Genomic DNA, 10,269 nt, shown 5'->3' on the forward strand with positions numbered 1-10,269 from the left:
CATTCAGTACCTGCCTCTATATACACTGTGGTACTTTGACAGAAAGCATACATACATAAATCAACTGGACGTGATGTGGAAGACAACAGTGTACAAAGAGAAGTTGTAGAGACACAAGTTTCTCCTCATGTTGCATTTTGAGTAGATGCTCGAGACATGTTTGCTCTCCCTCGTGGCCGATACATTCAATTCAAACCTATATTATTATTATATGCTCGCTGTATTCTACCACCGGTAACCACCAGTTATCTCCAGATTTGTAGAGTTTCCTGCTTTCAGATCAGTTAAAAGATCACATGCTTCTAACACGTTCATTCTCAAAATATCTTAACCTTCGTGTCGTCCTCCCGGGTCAAATTGACCCCGTCTGTTTTGACTGTTCCTTCTTTCCTTCCTTCCTTCCTTCTTTCCGTCCTCCCTTCATTTTTCCCTCCCTCCCTCCTACTCTCTTTCTTTCCTCCCTCCTACCTTCCTCCCTTCCTTCTTTCCTTCCTCCTTCCTTCCTTCCTTCCTCCCTCCTTTCCTTCCTTCTTCCTTCCTCCCTCCTTCCTTCTCTCTTTCTTTCCTCCTTCCTTCCTTCCTCCCTCCTTTCCTTCCTTCTTCCCTCCTCCCTCCCTCCCTTCCTTCCTCCCTCTCTCCTTTCCTTCCTTCTTTCCTTCCTCCCTTCCTCCTTCCTTCCTCCCCTTCCTTCCTTCCTCCCTTTTTTCCTTCCTCCCTCTCTTCTTTCCTTCCTTCCTCCCTTCCTTCTTCCTTCTTCCTTCCTTCTTCCTCCTTCCTTTCTTGACTCAAGGACAACAGGAGGGTTAACATATTGCTTAAAAGTCATTATGTCCTCCAGATTTCACACGTTTTTTGTCCTGAGAGCACTTGAGAAGTTTGCAAAGTCATATTTATCTCAACTGGATGAAAACAGTTGGAATTTGCTCAGTAGTAGTGAAGTGGAGGAAAAGTAGTCCATCTCCCCAAAGTGAAAATACTGAATTAAAGGCAGTAGTAATAACATTTTAACTGAAGCAAACTACATGTGAATGAGGCTTTGAGTGAAACCTCATTCACAGCCAAAGTCATTTTTATGGGTTGTGGTGTCATCCAACTCCCGAACCTGTTTTTTTTTTTACCAGCCAGCAGCATCTGAAGCCGCCACCGCCCGCCTCAGTTGGCGTGACAACCTGCTCTGAATGCTGAGTCCACTGGGTGTCCTGAGGCTGTCTGGCAGGGCTTTTCAGCAGCTAGCGGCGTTTCGGTCAGGGCCCCGAGAGCCTGGACACAACCTGTCATGCCATTAAGCATCTGTGCTCTCTGGGAACCTTTGCCAACCTGAGACCTGTTGCCTGATGGATGGTGCAGTCACTGTAAACAACTCAACATCACTGCCCAGGAAACTGCTCCATTGTCCCCCATTTACAACCATATGTCACCTAAAAAATGAAAACAACAACTAAAATCATCCAAATATACCAAAAAATGTAAACTTGCTCGTCTGTTATACGAGCAAGTTTATATCCTCGCATATCTATCTACCACCCACAGCTGAGCTTAGCTTGGCTCAATATTTACAAATGAGTGTACACAGAAGCGGTGTGTATCAACATCTCACAATCTGTCAGCGATAGACTTCCATCTTTGTCAAACACACATCTTGATGGCAGACACATTGCCGGTGTTATCCTGTAGCTCACAGAATTACAAACCGGAGGGGGAGAGATGTTGTTTGCAATCCAAACCCATTAGCTGAGCTGTCACAGACTGATACAAGGCCCCTCTGTGTTTCTGGGTGGACAGTTAAGCACAGTTGATGAATGTGATAGCAACCTATAAACATGCAAAAAGGGGAAGTTAAATCACTGCTGAAACCCCTGCAGCTAACAAACCATTAGGAGCCTTTTTTACAGTCATGTTTCAAGTCAAGCTTATTGACAAAGCTATAAGTTTCAAGTTTGATCCTCGGGGCTTTCCAATCTGTACAACGAATCAAGATGCTGTCTCCTATTCTTAGACAGTTATATCAGGAAAAACTATGGAGGTAAACTTGGGGCAACATCAGGAGGAGAAAACCAGAGAATTAATCTCTCTTTCCAGGCAGACAGACATCCAACAGGTGATGCATGTAGACATTAAACTGGAGCTGTTTTCTTTACTTGGATTGAACTATTCCCCTTTATTACCAATGAAAGAAAATCTTCAGCGTTACAAACAGTCATTTTTGTACAACAGTGTGCTTTCAGCCCAGGCGGGGAGTCCCGGTCCTCTGAAATGATGCCAACGCGGAAGTAACTTAAAACTGCATTCTATCAAAAGGCCACCAGGGGGCGACCGTTTTGGTGTCAAAAGGACTTCCGTCTCTATACAAGTCAATGGAGAATTCACCAACCTCTCACTTGATTTCTAACCTCAGTAAATGTTTTCAAAATGTGTTTATGGTCTCAATCGCTAGTTTAAAGCCTTCTTCAATGCAGTATGATGTTCATTTGTGACATTTTGGCCTCCCTGATTTTATATGTGACGATAAAGCAGGGTATGCATTAAGGCGTGGCTACGTCGTGATTGACAGGTTGATTGGTTCACAGGTTCAGGAGGGCGCCTCATGCCCCTCCTGATGCCCATATAAGTAGAATCCGTGTTTTTTTTTTTACCCGGCATGCACCGGAAATTTTCAAGATGGCGCGGCCCAGATCCAAAACTATTCGCTTCCAAGCAGCAGTCCACAAACCAATGGGTGACTTCACGGATGTTACGTCCATTTCTTATATACAGTCTATGTTTCAGCCTTGGGTTTACATTAAAATGACCTCAGACTCTTTAGCATTAAACCAAACAAATCTGGTAAGTTTTGTTCTTTGCCTTCTTGTATAATGATGAAAACTATGGAGGTAAACTTGGGGAATCCAACAGGTGATGCATGTAGACGTTAAACTTGGATTGAAATATTCCCCTTTATTTCCAATGAAAGAAAATCTTCAGCCATTTTTTGTACAATAGTGTGCTTTCAGCCTTGGGTCAACAGTGTTTGTTTGTCTACTTCCTGTTTCAACATGACAATCCCCCTGCGCATTACGCCAGGTCCAAAAACATGACAGACCTACACTGTGCCCTGAACTCAACCCCATCCAAGACCTTTGGGATGAACTACAATGTCATGTCTTGTCATTGTCTAACATTAGTGTTGGACCTGGCTAATGCTTTTGTGGCAAAGTGGGAGCAAGTCCCTGCAGCCAGGGTCCGAGACCTTCAAAACCTTGTTGAAAGTCTTCTTTAGAGGAGTGTTGTAGCGTGTTATACTGTAGAAGTAGTTTAATTCCCCATTGGTGTCAGAATAAGACATCAATGGGGAATTATCTGACAGGAATATTCAGGTTTCAACATGCTTGTGTCCATAAAGTATAAAATGTTGTGTAGCAGAACTGTTTACAGCCAAGAACTGTGAGATATGAGTAATACAGATATACAGAATAGCACATTTATAGTATACAACATTTTGCATATATATAAATTGAAAAGGATTTAAAGAGAAAAGTGTTAATGCGTATAAAGTAAAGACAGGCAAAAAGATAATTGGACTCTTAACCTTCGTGTTGTCCTCCCGGGTCAAATTGACCCCGTCTGTTTTGACTGTTCCTTCTTTCCTCCCTTCCTTCCTTCCGTCTGTCCTTCCTCCCTCCTTCCTTCTATCTTTCTTTCCTTCCTTCTCTCTTTCCTCCTTTACTCCTTTCCTTCCTCCATTCCCCTTTCTTCCTTCCTTCCTTCCTTCTTTCCTTCCCTCCTTCATTCCTTCCTTCCTTCCTTGCTCCCTTCCTTCTTTCCTCTGTCCTTCTTTCCTTCCTTCCTCTTTTCCTTTCTCCCTCCCTCCTTCCTTCCTTCCTTACTTCCTTCCTTTCCCCCTTCCTTCCCGTCTGTTTTGACTGTTCCTTCTTTTCTCCCTTCCTTCCTCCCTTCTTTCTTTCCTCCCTCCCTACTTCTCTCTTTCTTTCCTCCCCCCAAGCTTCCTTCCTTCCTTCCTCCCTTCCTCTTTTCCTTTATCCCTCCCTTCCTTTCCTTCCTCCCTTACTTCTTTCCTTTCCTCCCTTCCTTCTTCCCTCCTTTCTTTCCTTCTTCCTCCCTTCTTTCTTTCCTTCTTCCTCCCTCCCTCCCGTCCTTCCTTGACTCGAGGACAACAGGAGGGTTAAAAGCACCTATTCTTTTTACAATCTGCCTAAATATAAAAGCTTTACATTAAAATGACCTCAGATTCTTTAGCATTAAACAAACAAATCTGGTAAGTTTAGTCCTTTGCCTTCTTGTGTAATGAATAAAACAGGATAGCTGTTAGATTTTTAGTTTTCACAGTGAGCAGCACCACTGCAGTGCTTTTTTTTCTCACTATGTGACAGACTCAGAGGTCTGATTGAGGACGTTCTCTGCGGGCGAGCGTCACTTGTTAACACCGTCCCTGAGACTTCACACACACATGCGGTGGCTGAGAAGTGTGTCGTCAGCCCCCCCCCCCCCCCCCCCCCCCCCCCCCCCCCAAACCAGACAGCTGCTCTCATCACCAGTGTGTCAGCTCCCTCTAAAGGCCGCTCGGAGACTCAGCCTTCATGACACCATTCGGATGCTGTCTCAGCTTTGCTCTTTTGGCTTTAAAAAAAAAAAAGTGAAAATATGGCAGCTTTTTGTAAGGTATCGACAATGTCCCACTATTTTCCGTGCTCTACATCCAGGGCATCACACAGCATGGCCTTTTTTTTTTTTTTTGGCTTTGGCACCACGAGGGTAGCCTTGCCAACCAGTCCTATAATCCACAGGGTGAATAAAAATGGATTTGGCTGGAACAAACACCCTGTAAGCTGACTTAAACCAACAGGCAGGATTGTCCACAACACAGACTCTCTCATGCACTTCTTCATTTTTAACAGGTCATGCTGCTCTGGCTGATAACACTAACCTGCAGCCCTGTAAATACACGGTTTAATCCCTTTACTCTTTATCTGAAATTAGACTTATCGTGCAAACAAATAACAGCGGCCTGATGATTATGCTCCAAGTTCACTTCAGACTAAAGGTTCGGCATTAAAACATAAACATGACTTGAATCATAATGTGAGTTCATTGCAGTTTGTGTCGGTTGCGCAATATGACAGCAGTGTATTTTCTTCTTTATGTGATGAATGCTTGATACAACAATTTTCCACACAAGCAGCATAACTGCACATGTTTGTGGAGGACGGGGGCTGTCAGAGTGAGCGAGTGTTTCCTGGCACGGCCGCCTCTCCTCCCTCCGTCTCCAGAGGCCTCGGACAACAGACGGGTCACAGCGAAGCCACATTTTTAAATCCGGTGTGCAGATGGACACCAGTAGTGGTTCTAAATCCTGAGTGTTTTGGCACCCGACGGCAGAAAAGAGAGAGGAGAGAGAGCAGGGTTAGAGCAATACATCATCATCAGGTCGATATTATGCTTTTTATTATGAATCACATGTCCGAACACTTTTGTCTGTGCTACCTCTAATATAAGACATCACTTCCTCAGAAGTCAGATAATAGGACTTGAACTTCACTCATCTTTAAAAGCTCATAATTCTTTATTTTGGAGGCAAGTTAAAAGACATAATTTCTCTTCCACCTTATGCAGCGCTCAAGTCTTGATCCCCATCTTTGCTGATTTTGTGTCCATGTTTTAGTCTAAATGTGTATCTACTACTGTATCAAATGAGGCTTTGACAGTGTCTTAATTAGAAACTGTTAATTATATGGAAGTTGTCACTGTGGTGGTTTGTGAACTGCTGTTTTGAAGCCTCACTTTCAGCAATTTGACCGTCGCCATCTTTGATTTTTGGAGCCAGAAGTGACCATATTTGGACACTGACCCTTGCTAGCTTGGTAAGCACGGTGCATTGACAGTCTGTGATTAACGGTGCTAATTCTAATGCTAATTTTCTAGAGAAAAAACAGGATAAAAACTAGAAAAACTAAATAGCCGGTAGCCACACCCTAAAACATACCCTAGTTTATCGTCTATTTTACTCTAATAAAGACCCGAATTTACAAAATGAGCATCATGCTGTATTGAAGAAGACTTTAAACTAGTGATTAAGACCATAAAGTTATTAGGAAACTGTTTCCTGGAGTAATAAATCAAGTCAGAATTTGGGTAATTTTTTCATAGACTTCCATTCAATTGGACTTCTTTTGCATCCAGTGGAGTCGCCCCCTGCTGGCCATTAGAAAGAATGCATGTTTTAAGGCACTCCTACAAGCTACCTGCTTGGTGTTAATAGACTCATAATTCAATACAGGATAAAAACCATTAAACTAAATGTATTTACTAGAAAAACTAAATAGCCGGTAGCCACACCCTAAAACATACCCTAGTTTATCGTCTATTTTACTCTAATAAGGACCCACATTTACAAAATGAGCATCATGCTGTATTGAAGAAGACTTTAAACTAGTGATTAAGACCATAAAGTTATTAAGAAAATGTTTCCTAGAGTAATAAATCAAGTCAGAATTGTATTGACTTCCATTCAATTGGACTTCTTTTGCATCCAGTGGAGTCGCCCCCTGCTGGCCATTAGAAAGAATGCAGGTTTTAAGGCGTTCACTGGAGCTACATGCTTGGCATTAATAGACTCATTCAATACGTTGTTGTTCTTAAAAGGACATTTTGAGGATTGCATTGCCTTAAATAAGAAAATATTCTCATATGAAGCTGTTAAATACATTTTACTATCTAGTGATACAATGAAAGGTTTGCTGTTGAGTGCTTGAGGCCATTTTCAGAGCAGATTATTGAAAAAACAAATGTATGTGTACAACATTCGTGTTTGATTGATAACATATTGCTATGTTTGCTATTGTAGTGTATATTAAGCCAGTGTTACTTTAGTGCTGATTGATCTTTTAAGTCATTTATTGGGTAAATATGCTACATTTGTTGTTCCAGCTCTAAAATATTGAGGATTTGTCCAGTTTAAAAAACAAGAAGATGTCACTTTGGACTTTAGAAACTTGTGATGAGCACTTTTCATACTTTTTCAGACTAAACGATTAATCAGTCAATTGAAAAGAACAGTTGTTATATTAATCAGCGATGATAGTTGTGGCCCTAATGACATGCAAACGTTCATGTTTTCCATCTTAACTCATAATTATATTTTCTCTCTCGCTCTCCTTCTTCCTCCCCCTCAGCCTCATTTCCTAATTTCTCCATCTGTCTGCAGTGTCGTTGATTAGGTGCCTCGTGCCAACAAAGTGAGTTTTATAATGTGCAGCTCTCAGATCGGCCAGTTTCCCCACCTGACCTTGCATTACCCATAAGGCTGCAGGGTTATCAACCGTGTGCTCACCTAATCCCTCAAATTGTGGCCGGAGCTCCCGTTCTGTGGAGCCAAGCACTTTTGTTTCTATTTATAGCGCCGCTCTTTTCATGATTCTTATCATTATTTTCCCTAATAGGTTGAAGGAGGGAAGGTGAGTTTCAGCCTGGCTGGATTCCTAATGACAAGCACACTGTTGTAATGGGTATTAAACCACAATCATATTAAGCTGTCCAGAGTGGAGCGAGTGTCATGCAGGGCCAGTATTTCTTCTTGCCTTTGTGCTTCATGTTGAGGGTGGAGAGCGGCATGCTGACGAGGCTCAACACAACTTTGAAGTTTGAAGGTATTTTGTGTGTCAGTCTACTGGACTCTGCTGCATTCAAGGACTGCAGGACATTTGTATGCACACATCAGTAAAATGTCTCTGAGGTTTAGAGACTGTAGATTCTCGTCTTATTCCAGCTTGTAGAAAGTAAGGTGAATGTTGTTGTCTACTGTGTATAATTTATTGGCATAGACTCATTTATTTTACATATTCTTCATACAGTGATAAACTACTTACATAGAACTTTTTTTCACTGTCAAAGTTTTCACCATTTAACTTTTTAACCCTCATGTTGTCCTCGAGTCAAGGAAGGAAGGGAGGAGGAAGGGAGGAAAGAAGGAAGGAAGGGAAGGAATGAATGATGGAAGGAAGGAAGAAGGAAGGAAAGGAAGGAAGGAAGGAAGGAAGGAAGGAAGGAGGGAGGGAGGAAGGACGGAAGGTAGGAGGAGGGGAGGAAGGAAAGGAAGGAAGGACGGAAGGTAGGTAGGAGGGAGGGAGGAAGGAAAGGAAGGAAGGACGGAAGGTAGGTAGGGAGGGAGAAAGGAAGGGAGAAAGGAAGGAAAGGAACAAGAGGAAAGAAGGTGAGGGGGAGGAAAGAAAGAGAGAAGGAGGGAGGGAGGAAAGAAGGAAGGGAGAAGGAAAGGAAAGAAGGATGGAAGGAAGGGAGGAAAGAGAGAGCAAGGAAAGAAAGAGAGAAGGAGGGAAGGAAGGAAGGAAGGAAGGAAGGAAGGAAGGGAGGGAAAGAAGGAAGGAAGGAACAGTTAAAACAGACAGGGTCAATTTGACCCGGGAGGACGACACGAAGGTTAAAACTCCTCTCTGAGTTTGTTTTACTACTTCATAAGAAGCGGCCAAACATTGATCAGACATTACAAACACATGCTTGCAGCCAAACATTCATTAAACTCTCTGAACTTTACCTTCATCTATCAGCTGTAGTGGGGATTCCAACGTTTCCAAAGATATATATATAAATGGATAAACATCAGGCTGAATTTTGGGGCAAAAAAAAAAAGGACATAGAATTAAATTTCCCCACATTCAGTTCAGATTTCACTTCAGATTAGCAGTCATTTAAATAACATAAAATAAATCTATGTTACAGTGTATAGTTATAATAAGCATAATCATAATAAAGATTGTAATATACTATACTTGTAACTTGTAAATGTAGAAGAATAAGAAGTATTTTATATATGAAATGTGGTGGATCAAGTAGAGTAAAATATCAAAATATGAAATTATGGAACTAAACATGAAATGCGTTGCTGACTAAAGGTTTCAGTTTTTTCAAGTTGAAAATTGTCATCATCTTAATAATGGAGTTGTGTGTCATTACAGCTGATTGTGACTAAAACTATAACTGGAAATGCTGAATGGCAAAAAAACCCCCACTCATGTCAAGATGAATAATTAAAATATTCAAATCATTATTTGATTATATATTATTGTAAAGGGTGTTTTGCAGTTAAGTCTGGTTAGAGGTGCTCCTGGACATTTACTTCTTACTGTGTAACCAGTGAGATTATTCAAGAATATTTCTACCTTTGGCTTGTGATATGATATTTGTTTCAGTGCTGCGGTCTCATTATAATATTTAATAATAATAATGATCATGTAAGAATAAGATTTCTGTGCTTTCTGTCCATGTTTCTAGGGCGTTTGTCTCCCTCTTGTGGACAGGCTGTGTAATTACAGCATCTAAAGTTGCAGTACAGTGTATCAACATCAACAGAAAGTATTAAAAAACATTGAGAATCATTGTTAAATTCACTTTCTTTGGATCATTGATGCTGCAGAAGGAGCTTTTTGTGCCTTTTATATCTTTACACCTGATTATATTTGGGTTTTTTTAGGGTTTTTTTCCCCCACAGATAAAATTGCAGTCTTCTGTTCCGCTTAATAAAAATCACACAGCACTTGTTGTGAGTCCAAAGTAAAACTTCTCCGAGCGACGTTAGCGAAGTCGGCCACAGATGGCACTTAGCTGGGCCGAGCGCTGCAGCGTCTCAGCAGATGGTGGAGCGCCGGGCTGATGGATGCACTGTCTAAAGATCCAGACAAGAAAACCTGCTGCTGCTCTCCCTCCATCTGAGAAAGTCGGAGAGAGTAAGAACTACTAAGTACTGTTAAACCACTGCTGCAGGAAAAATGTATGATGTAGATTATGCAACTGATGAATGTGACATGAGTTGATTTATTGGAGGCATAGTGAGTCTTATTTTCTTCTCAGTTTGGTACTTGTTATTGTGGAAAGAAGGAAGGAACTTTATTATCCATGCTGTGGAAAATGATCTTTGGTGTGGAGCTGTGTGGTTAAATAAAAAACAGTATAAAACACAATAGTTGACAATACAGGAAACCAAATCAACTGGCAACATCATTTAAAATACATAAGTAGTAGAGAAGTAGAACATAGGAAAAATGCAAAAGCACCTGACTGTCCTCCTAATGACGTATTTAGACATTTAAAATGTAGGAAAAAATACAGTATAATACACTAAAATTAAATAAAATGGACGTTATGGGGCAAATTCTGTTAATTAATGCAAGTTAATTAAATACAAACAAACATTACTTAACAACAATTTTGATGATCAATTAAATGATATATACTTCCAGCTTTTCCCAATATGAGGATTTGCTG

This window comes from Scomber scombrus, chromosome 18 (genome assembly GCF_963691925.1).
Source record: "Scomber scombrus chromosome 18, fScoSco1.1, whole genome shotgun sequence".
Classification (NCBI taxonomy): domain Eukaryota; kingdom Metazoa; phylum Chordata; class Actinopteri; order Scombriformes; family Scombridae; genus Scomber; species Scomber scombrus.